Below are 8,566 nucleotides of genomic sequence, written 5' to 3'. Positions count from 1 at the left end.
GGCATGCTCCGACCCGGGCCCGCGCTCGGCCCCGCCTTCACCCCGCCCCCAGCGCATTCTGGGCCCCGCCCCCGCATGCGGCCCAGTTTTCTGCCGGTCAAGGCCCCGCTCCTCTGGGACCCGCCCCCCCCGCCTGTCCGGCCACGCCCCCGTGTTCCCGGTTCCGCGCGCCTCGGCCGGGCTTCCGTCAGGCCCAGGCTCCGCCCCCAACCCTTGGCCCCGCCCCCAGACCCCGGACATGCCCGGGCATCCCGCGCTCCCCAACTAGTTCATTCCCCTGCGCTCGCAGCTGCTGGTGTTTGGCGCCTTGGGCAGTGCGGTAAGTGTCTGGGCTGCCACCCTCCTGTCAACGTTCAGGGCTCTCCCTGGGGAGAGCGAGCGTCTGGAGCCTGTGGGGCAGTGCAGCCCTGAGTGGTTTTGCCCTGAACCCCCCCCGCCCCCCGCAGGAGTCCCAGGTGTGTTTAGGTGTGCTCAGGTGTGTCCACGTGTGCAGGGCCTTCCCCAGGGCCTGGGGTTCCTGGACCAAGTTGCACCGCAGTTACAGTGGCCAAGTGTGGGGACATGGCCTCCCCCACCCGACCTCCACTTGGCCAGCACCTTTTCTGCCCACCTGCCTGCCCCACCCTGTTGACCAGCTCAACCTCTAGTTCTCAGGAACCTTCCAGAAGCCCCTACTCTGGCCCTTCCTTGCCTCAAGCCTTCAGCATACTCCTGTGCAGAATCCTACATTTCCTCCTTGTTTGGGACAGAGGGAGAGGAGGGCCAGGTGCTGGGGCCCTCATAATCCTGGCTGGTGTTTGCACACATTACACCCGATTGCTGCCATTGGCCATGGAGTGAACAGGTGGAGTTTGAGAGCCATTTACGCCCAGGTCATGATAATACAGGCGGCAGTTCTAAACGATATATTCCCAGCTCCCTGGTGCATCACTTTCTGAACCTCAACCAGGTCAGTAACTGGCCTTTCGTCCTCGAAACTCATTTTGATCAACGCTTTTGCTTGGTTGGCTGGACAGTCATCTGACGAAGGGAGGTGGCTTGGTCCAGAGAGAGGCCACAGCTGTTTGAGGCAGGAGGTGAAGCTGTTGAATGTGAAGAGCTAAGAATGGGACTTGTTCTTTGCATTTGAACCTGTGGAATATTTAAGTCAGGCCCTGCCTTTTACCTCCCATCTCAGGACAGAAGAGTAGGAGGCGGTTTTGCTGTTTTCATGAGTCCTCAATGGATGAAACACTCAGGGAGGGGAACAAGACACCAAAGAAACCAATGACCTTACGGAGGTAAACACTTTGAAGGAAACAGTGTAGCCCCCGCCCGAGCTGGTAGCTGACACTGAGTTACTCAGAAGGCATCACCCTGTCAGGTGGTTGTCACCAGGCCCACAACTGCCAAGTCTACAAGTAGCAGAGGAGGACTGGCTGGGCCCTGGCAGGGGCTCCCCGGCTCTCGTCTTGAGTTAGGATTTGAACAGTCCAGTGGTGTCTGACGGTCTGGGGGCTGGATGAGACAGGCCTCAAGTTCAGTATGCTCAGGTACTTTCTGTGTGAGTACTCTTCTCGTTTAGAAAGGTCTGCATGTCAAGAGCTGCATTTAACTAGTATTAGACACTGCTTTGAAAAGGCTGCCCTCTGGAGAACCAGCCTTACGGAAGTCCAGCCCTCGGTGTGGACACGGTTCACCTCTCACCCTTGCTCAGCTGCTGAGATTCATAGCCCTTTCTTTTCCTCTCTGTTTTGGTCCTGCTTTGATAGCAGTTGCGCCTCCCCTGGGCCATGTCTGCCACTCAGGCCCCTGTCCCCACAGTTGTCCTGCGTACAGGGAAGGTGGGCAGGCCAGGCCTGGGAAGGAATCCGGAGTTTCTCTCCTCCAGTCCTCTCCTCTCCCTTTCTTGGAAACCCCTAACAGTTTCCTCTTCTCGGTATTCTTTAATAAAATGCACTTACTAAATTGTCTTTATTTTCTTGTTTTGCAGAGGACATTTAGCAGCCAGAGATTCAAACCACCAAGTCTGTTCTGGTCCAACTCCCTTTTTCTGGGCATCAGTGCCCTTTTCAGTTGATGGTATATCCTCCTTGATAGGAGAAAAAAGGGAGTAAAACAGTATTTTCTGAATTCCTTTTTCCTGTGGTCATCTGTTAACATTATCAACAGATTTGCATTCGCACTTCACTCTGACGCGTGCCCTTGCCCCAGCGTAAGGCTCCCCTTCTAGATTCAGTTCCCCTGAGGGTTCTGACTTCCTTCCTGTCACATCTCTGGTCACTCCAGGTATACATGATGGGCTCCTGCACTCTGAAAGTCCCCAAGCTTGTTGGGCTACTGGCACAGTCCTCCCTCAGCCTCTGTTTCCTGGAGCGGGTGGCCTCTGACTCAGCTACTTTCTGAAAGAGCTTGGGTCTTATCACAGAACAGTATTTAAAAAAACATGAAGATTTTAAAATTAGACACATATAAACTATAACATTGCCTCTGGGTGACAGTGGATTGCATACTAGCACTTCATACACACTCATGATAAACAAACCAAGCCAATATCCCATTCCGGGTTTGAAGCGAAAGTGCGTGCACTTTATCTGGTCGGGAAGGGAGTCGGGCTGAGGACTACTTTCCCTTTGGTGGACAGGACCGATTTTCCCTCCCTGTTTGCTGTGGAGGCCTGTCTTGGGCATAGGCAGATGACAGTGTGAGACCCGAGGTGTAGACCCAGTACCACAAGGTGTGCGTTCTGTGTGGCATTTGGTAACTGGCGCGTATCTGCTGGTCAGTGGAGAGAAATAGTCTTGTTTTCTTTCAACTTAAAAAAATGAAAAGTAATAAAGAGCTTGCATAGGAGGGCCGTGGGGTTTGGGGAAGACCATAGAGTGACCATCTGGATTACGGTGGGTGACTTACTTCTTCTGCTAGCAGTGAAGATGAATTGTCAGGAGTGCATCGTTTTTGTGGCCTTTTGTAACCTTTGAAGGCATCTGGGTGCTTTGGGCAGTCGTGGCTCACATGTGAATCTGTCACCCAGTGTTGCCCAAGTGCCAGACTCCCTGGCAGTTCCAGGAGCCTGTGACAGCCACCCTCCTGCTGTCTGCTGCAGCCATAGAACTAAATAGATAGGCTGTCCCAGGGGTCGCTACACACCAGTGACATCCTTGGCCACGTGTTGAACGCTGAAACTTGCTTCTGATGCCACAAGTTGTTTTCAATTAGATTGGGGGCCTAGCGGAGGACGGGGAGTCGTCAGGGAGGGGGCAGGCCTCACACCCTTACCCCGCCGCCCCGTCCTGGAGTGCACCCATTTGGCCTGCGCTGCAGCTGGGGTGAAACAAGCTGAAAAAGAAACACCTACAACATTGTTTTACTGTTGTTACATTTGTTGTCCTGTGTGTATGTGTGCCCATGAAAGGACGTGTGAGAGCGCTGTAAATGCCCGGTATGCTCACTGTGCTGCTTCGAAATTGTTCTTGTTAGAATAATGTCCTACCTGTGACACTTGTGAAGTCAGCAGAGTGTGCAGCCCGAGCTCTGTCGCCCGTTCCCAGAAGTCGGGGGTGAAACTATATGCACAGGCCACCAATGGCACCGCTCGTAAACGCAGGCACTTGTTAAATCTGTTTGTTTTTATTACACACATCGATCTGCCAGTCGCAATCATGCAGTTATGGACATTTTTCTGCAAGCGCAGCGCTGGTGGCAGTTTTTACGGACAAATTGAGTCATATGGATAATAGTTTAGGAAACTTACCTTACGGACGGATTGGGTTGTTCTGGTACTGGATGGCCTGAGATTTCTAGATGGGTGAAAAGAGGGAATCGAGTCTTGGGGCAAAAAATGGAGTGAGACCTTGAAATGGTGAAATTTAATAAATAAGTTATAGTTATTTCTCATTGGTTTTTAAACTTTTAGCTACAGTTTACACCCCAATCAAAAGGACTAAGAGTAGGGACCAAGCTTGTCACCTTCAGATTTTGACCCTGTGTGGTGTCACTACTAAGAGCCATCCCTGGAATGTGCGACCCATCATTCCCCTTGGATGGGGGTATCCACAAGCAAAGTGAGACCGTCTGAGCCCTGCTGGTGTCAGAATTACCGAGGGCGCTGGTTGAAACCGTGGATTATCGACAGACCTACTGGCTCGGGACCTGGCACCTGTGTCTTTGCGAGCTCCCCAGGGATCCCAGCAGCCCCTAGCGTTAGCGCACCTGTAGGGAGGTCTTCAGCATGGTTGGGATGTGGTCCTTTCCAGCCCAGACGAGTGTCCCTTCCAGAAGGACCTGTTCGCAGCGGCATCGTTCTCAGTATGTGTTTAGGGATATGTGTGTGGTTTTGTAACTCCTCAGAGACGTGGGAATCTCTTTGAATTGCAAACCTAACATGTTATCATAGTGTTACAGTTTTCGGTCTTGTGGTTACAACAGGAGACGCAGATGTTACCAAAACTTTGGCATGAGTTTTACAAACAGATGTCAAGCATGGACTGCCATGTTGTATTTCACCCACATCTTCCTTTTTTTCTCCTGCTCTGGGTAGAAGCACCTCCATGGTCTCTGGTGACGTTCACTTTCGCATACACAACTGCATACATTTTTGTGGAACTGAACTGAGTTTGTATTTAGAAATACAGAGTAGTGAGGGTGAGGGCGCTGGGAGGGGTTCTCATGACGCCATTTACTAGTTGGGTGACTTGAGAAACTCTTCAGCTGTTAACCCCCCAGCCTCCTCCTCCATCAGATGGTGATGACAAGTTCCAGAAGCTCCTGGCCGGTGTGATCATGATATTGCTGATAATAACTTTTATTGGAGGCTTGCTGTGCTGGGTGCTTTAATAGACCGATTTCCACATCCTCACGAGAGAGATGCTGTTAGCATCTTAGCTTTGCAGGTGAGGACACTGGCTCTGGGAGAGTCAAGTGACGTGAACAGGGCACACGGCAGAAGTAGAGTTCTGTGTTCAGGTTTCTTTATAACCCAGTCCAGGCTTTTAACCACTCACCATGCCGTGCTCCCATTGTAATAGTGCAGCAGAAGACCTTTACGAGTCCTTCTGGGGGCAAGACGTGGCCAAGGAAATGTGTGTTAAATTTTAGGAACACCGCTGTGACCAAGCATCGCATTAGCCTTGTGGAGAAAGCCGCGCCCCCACGCGCGTCCCTGCGTGAAGGACTCAGGTCAGACGCTGTAGCAGAGGGCTGAATGCAGGGAGACTGCTGTGCTTTGCCGTTTATCGACAGAGCTCATAGGCACCCACAGCTCGTGTGGGAGTGGCGGGAGGAGAGGTGTGGGGGTCGGGGGGGCAGGCCACCATCCTGAGTGCCAGGCCACATTCTAGGACTTCAGCCACACGCACCATGGCCCTGTGGGCCGGGAACCCACTCCTGATGCAGACGAAAGAGTCTTCCAGAGGCTGTAAGGTTTCTCCAGGTGGCCCGGGGCATTCTGGGCTGAGCAGTGGGGGCTGAGTGGGGGTCGGAGATGTGTGGGGGCTGGAAAGGAAGCTGGAAGTTAGGGCGGCAGCCTGGCGAGCCCCGAGGGCTGTGACAGGGAGGGTGCTGCTCTCTCTGAGCCATGGCCTTGGAGCCTTGTCAGTGGGGACATGGAGCAGTTGGCGCTTCCCATCGGAGCTGCCTGGGCTGACGAGGGCGAGATGGGGGAGAGAGGAAGAAGGAGGGGTCGGTGACTGGTGTGAGCAGGCACACGCAGGAAAGCACTGTCCTAAGCAGTATGTCAAATGCAGTGAGGGGACAGTTCGCTGTGGGGTCAGTCCTTTGGGGCTTTCTGACGGAGGGTTGTGCGGGTGAGATGGAGAACGCAGTTTTGGAAGGTGATGGCAGTTTAGCATCACTTTTCTTCATGAGAAAGGAAGGCATGTTCAGTGCGTATGCTGTGTATTCACGTACAGTCAGTCGGCTGGGGAGGGGAGGGTGAGTCAGGCCTGCTTGCCTGGCCAGGCATTTGGGGCCTGGAGCGGACATCGCCTGGCTGTCCTGTTGGCTCAGACTGAAGTGTCAGCGGGCAGCAGTGAGGCTCAGTAACAGGCGCCCCAACCCCAGCCGCTTCTCCGTGGGGTGTACCTATACTTTCCTACAAGTAATAGTAGAAGCTTCAGAAAGAAACTGTCAGGTGTGGGGTGTACAGTCACAGCAGCCTGCAAATTCAAGTGTGTGCGGAGTCTCCTGCGGTCCGACCACAAAGTGGTTTCACTGGCATCCTTAGAGCGTTCCTGTGTGAGCCCCCGGGGTGTCACCGAGGCCGCGTCAGGTCCTGCTGCCTTCTCTGCGTTGGACTTCCGCCTGGGAGTGGAAGGGGCTTCTGTTGGTGTTTAGGTGCCATGATTACTGGCTGGCGAGAGGCGGGCGCACTGCTGGCAGTCTGGCCTTTGTTGGGGGTGGGGAGGGGCAGTGGTTGAGGAAAGGTCAGTCCTCTGAGAAAGTGACTTGTGAGCAGAGACTTGAAAGGTGAGAGATGGGCGGTCTCTCAGGGAGGTCTGGGGCAGAGCGTTCCGGGGGAGGGATGTCGGTCACATGGGGTGTGGATGGTCACAGGTTGGTGTGTCCGTAGGACACCCGGACCGACACCGGTGACCCGGAGTGGGGTCCAGATGAGGTGTGTTGAGGCCACCTGGCTTTGCAGGCCTCTCTGCACTCCAGTAGTGGCCAAAGCCAGAACGTGGCAAAGGTCCTTAGAAATGGAGCTTCAAAGTCTCAGGGTCCTGAACTTGTCATGTGGTTAAAATAATGACAACAGTGATGGGCCATGTGTAGAGGTGGGTGACAGGACCGAAGGACAAAGGGGCTCGTGTCCTCAGCAGAGCCCCTGATTGGACTTGTACTCAGTGTTTGCAGCTGCTCTATTAGTAAGGCTTTTCACACTCAACGTGGAGGTTCCTAGAATAACAGGCAAAGAAAGGAAATGATGTATTTGCAGAAGTTCCTGAAGTTAGCCCGGTGTCACAAGAAGAGCCCAGGTGTGCTGTTCTTTATTGCAGAACTTGTGTCTGTCACTGATGTGTTATCAGATTACGCTGTCGGGTCAGATGGATGCGGTGAGTCCTTCCATCACTGAGTTCCGGCACCTTCTCCAGACCATTGGTCTCCAGGCGAGCCGGTGCCTGAGAGCAGGTGCTGGTGGGAACAAAGCCGGCCCACGGGGATGGCGGCCCGTGGGGTCAACAGAGGGAGACTGTGTTGTGCTGCTCCCGTCATGTTACCATGGCATTTGTTGCAAGAACTGTTAGAACAAATATGCAGGTTCAAAAATTAGTAACTATTCTTAAAATTCAACTTTGCCTACCCTTTGGCCACAGTCAGCTGCTACTGTGGTCGTCTCTTGCCCACCAGGAGGGCAGGCTCTCGAGAGCTCTGTGCTCTCTGTCATTGCACCCAACAGTTTACAGGGACACGGGACTTTCAGTGCTAAAGCAAGGGTCTGGGCAGGCAGCGTGGTTGCTGCCTGGACACTGATCCCGGGGACCTCCGTGACCTTCTTGCTGTCACTCTACCACCAGCTCGAATCCATGTGAGACTTGAGTCATAATCAGTAGTTTAGTTTTTTTCTACATAAGGATGTGCTTTAAAGACTTCCTCTTAGCTTTTAAAAAAAATTTTGTTTATTTTTGCCATGAGTGTGATTAGAACATTTCCCAGAGCCTCCGTGATTTCCCTCTGGACTGAGGTCACATAGCTGTTCTCGTGGCATTCTCTGCACTGATTGTCACCCCAGAAAGGCCTGCAAAGGTTATGGTTCTAATATCCGCAGTGACTTTTCTGTACATTGAGGTTTCTTGCTAAGAAACCTCTGGGCCCAACATTCTTTTACTCCTAGCCACTGAGTATCATAACTAAAATGGGGTGGATTCTGGAAGGGTTAGTTCAGTAAATATTCTTTCGCAGTGGACAGAAATAAGTGTTTTCCGTCGTTTTGGTGTCAGAAGCAGCCATTTGGTTGTGTCTGACATTCGTGTAGAAACCCCCAGTACTCTTGGAAAACCCAGTTCATGGCTCATGTTCCTGTTCTGTGTTGACAGTTGGCTCTCACTACCACCTACACTTCGTTCTGTGTCACTCAGAGCGACGGGACCCTGGCCCAGGCTGCCCGGAGTGGACCTCGTCTGGAAGCTTACCTTCTGCAAACCAGGTGAGTACTGGTGCGTTCCCTGCACCGGGTCCGGCCACCTCTCACACTTGAGGCTGCCCCTTGGGGATCAAACAAAGTGCACGTGGGCTCTAGATTCAGACACAGTTTTCCCTCCCGTGTCTCTCCACCACCGGTGAAGAAGCTGCCTGGCTCCAGCCTCAGCAACCTCAGTGCTTTTGCCCCCACACCCGCACAGACTCCTGCCTCTGTCCCCAAGGGTGCCTGGAAGGCACCCTGGGGCTACCTAACCCCACTTCAGACCTAACGGGGCCACGTGCCCACCATAGGGCGCTGCCTAGGGAGGCCCTAGACGTGGGTGCTCGGTGCTCAGGCACGTGGTCGAGGGAGAGTCAGCCACATACCTCCTCTTTCTTCTTCTGCTGAAGGCCCGGGAATAGAAAAGCTCCAAGGTAACCCCTCCTTCCCACCAGGTCCCAGGTGCAA

General features: G+C 53.3%; 1 protein-coding gene across 4 annotated transcripts in view; it reads left to right on the top strand.

Moving 5' to 3' along the window:
- Positions 1-211: 211 nt before the first annotated feature.
- The window catches only part of MGMT (O-6-methylguanine-DNA methyltransferase), a 267,078-nt gene continuing 258,723 nt past the window's right edge, over positions 212-8,566 (top strand). For 2 of the 4 annotated variants that reach the window (XM_074338803.1, XM_019728250.2), the window contains exons 1-2: positions 212-319; positions 8,013-8,122. The gene's annotated coding sequence lies outside the window, so the exon portion shown is untranslated. The remainder of the gene's footprint in view (positions 320-8,012; positions 8,123-8,566) is intronic. The other 2 variants (XM_074338805.1, XM_074338804.1) reach the window with 2 other exon arrangements.

Source organism: Rhinolophus sinicus, linkage group LG07, assembly GCF_036562045.2.
Source record: "Rhinolophus sinicus isolate RSC01 linkage group LG07, ASM3656204v1, whole genome shotgun sequence".
Taxonomy (NCBI): domain Eukaryota; kingdom Metazoa; phylum Chordata; class Mammalia; order Chiroptera; family Rhinolophidae; genus Rhinolophus; species Rhinolophus sinicus.
This window is presented reverse-complemented; position numbering and strand designations above follow the sequence as displayed.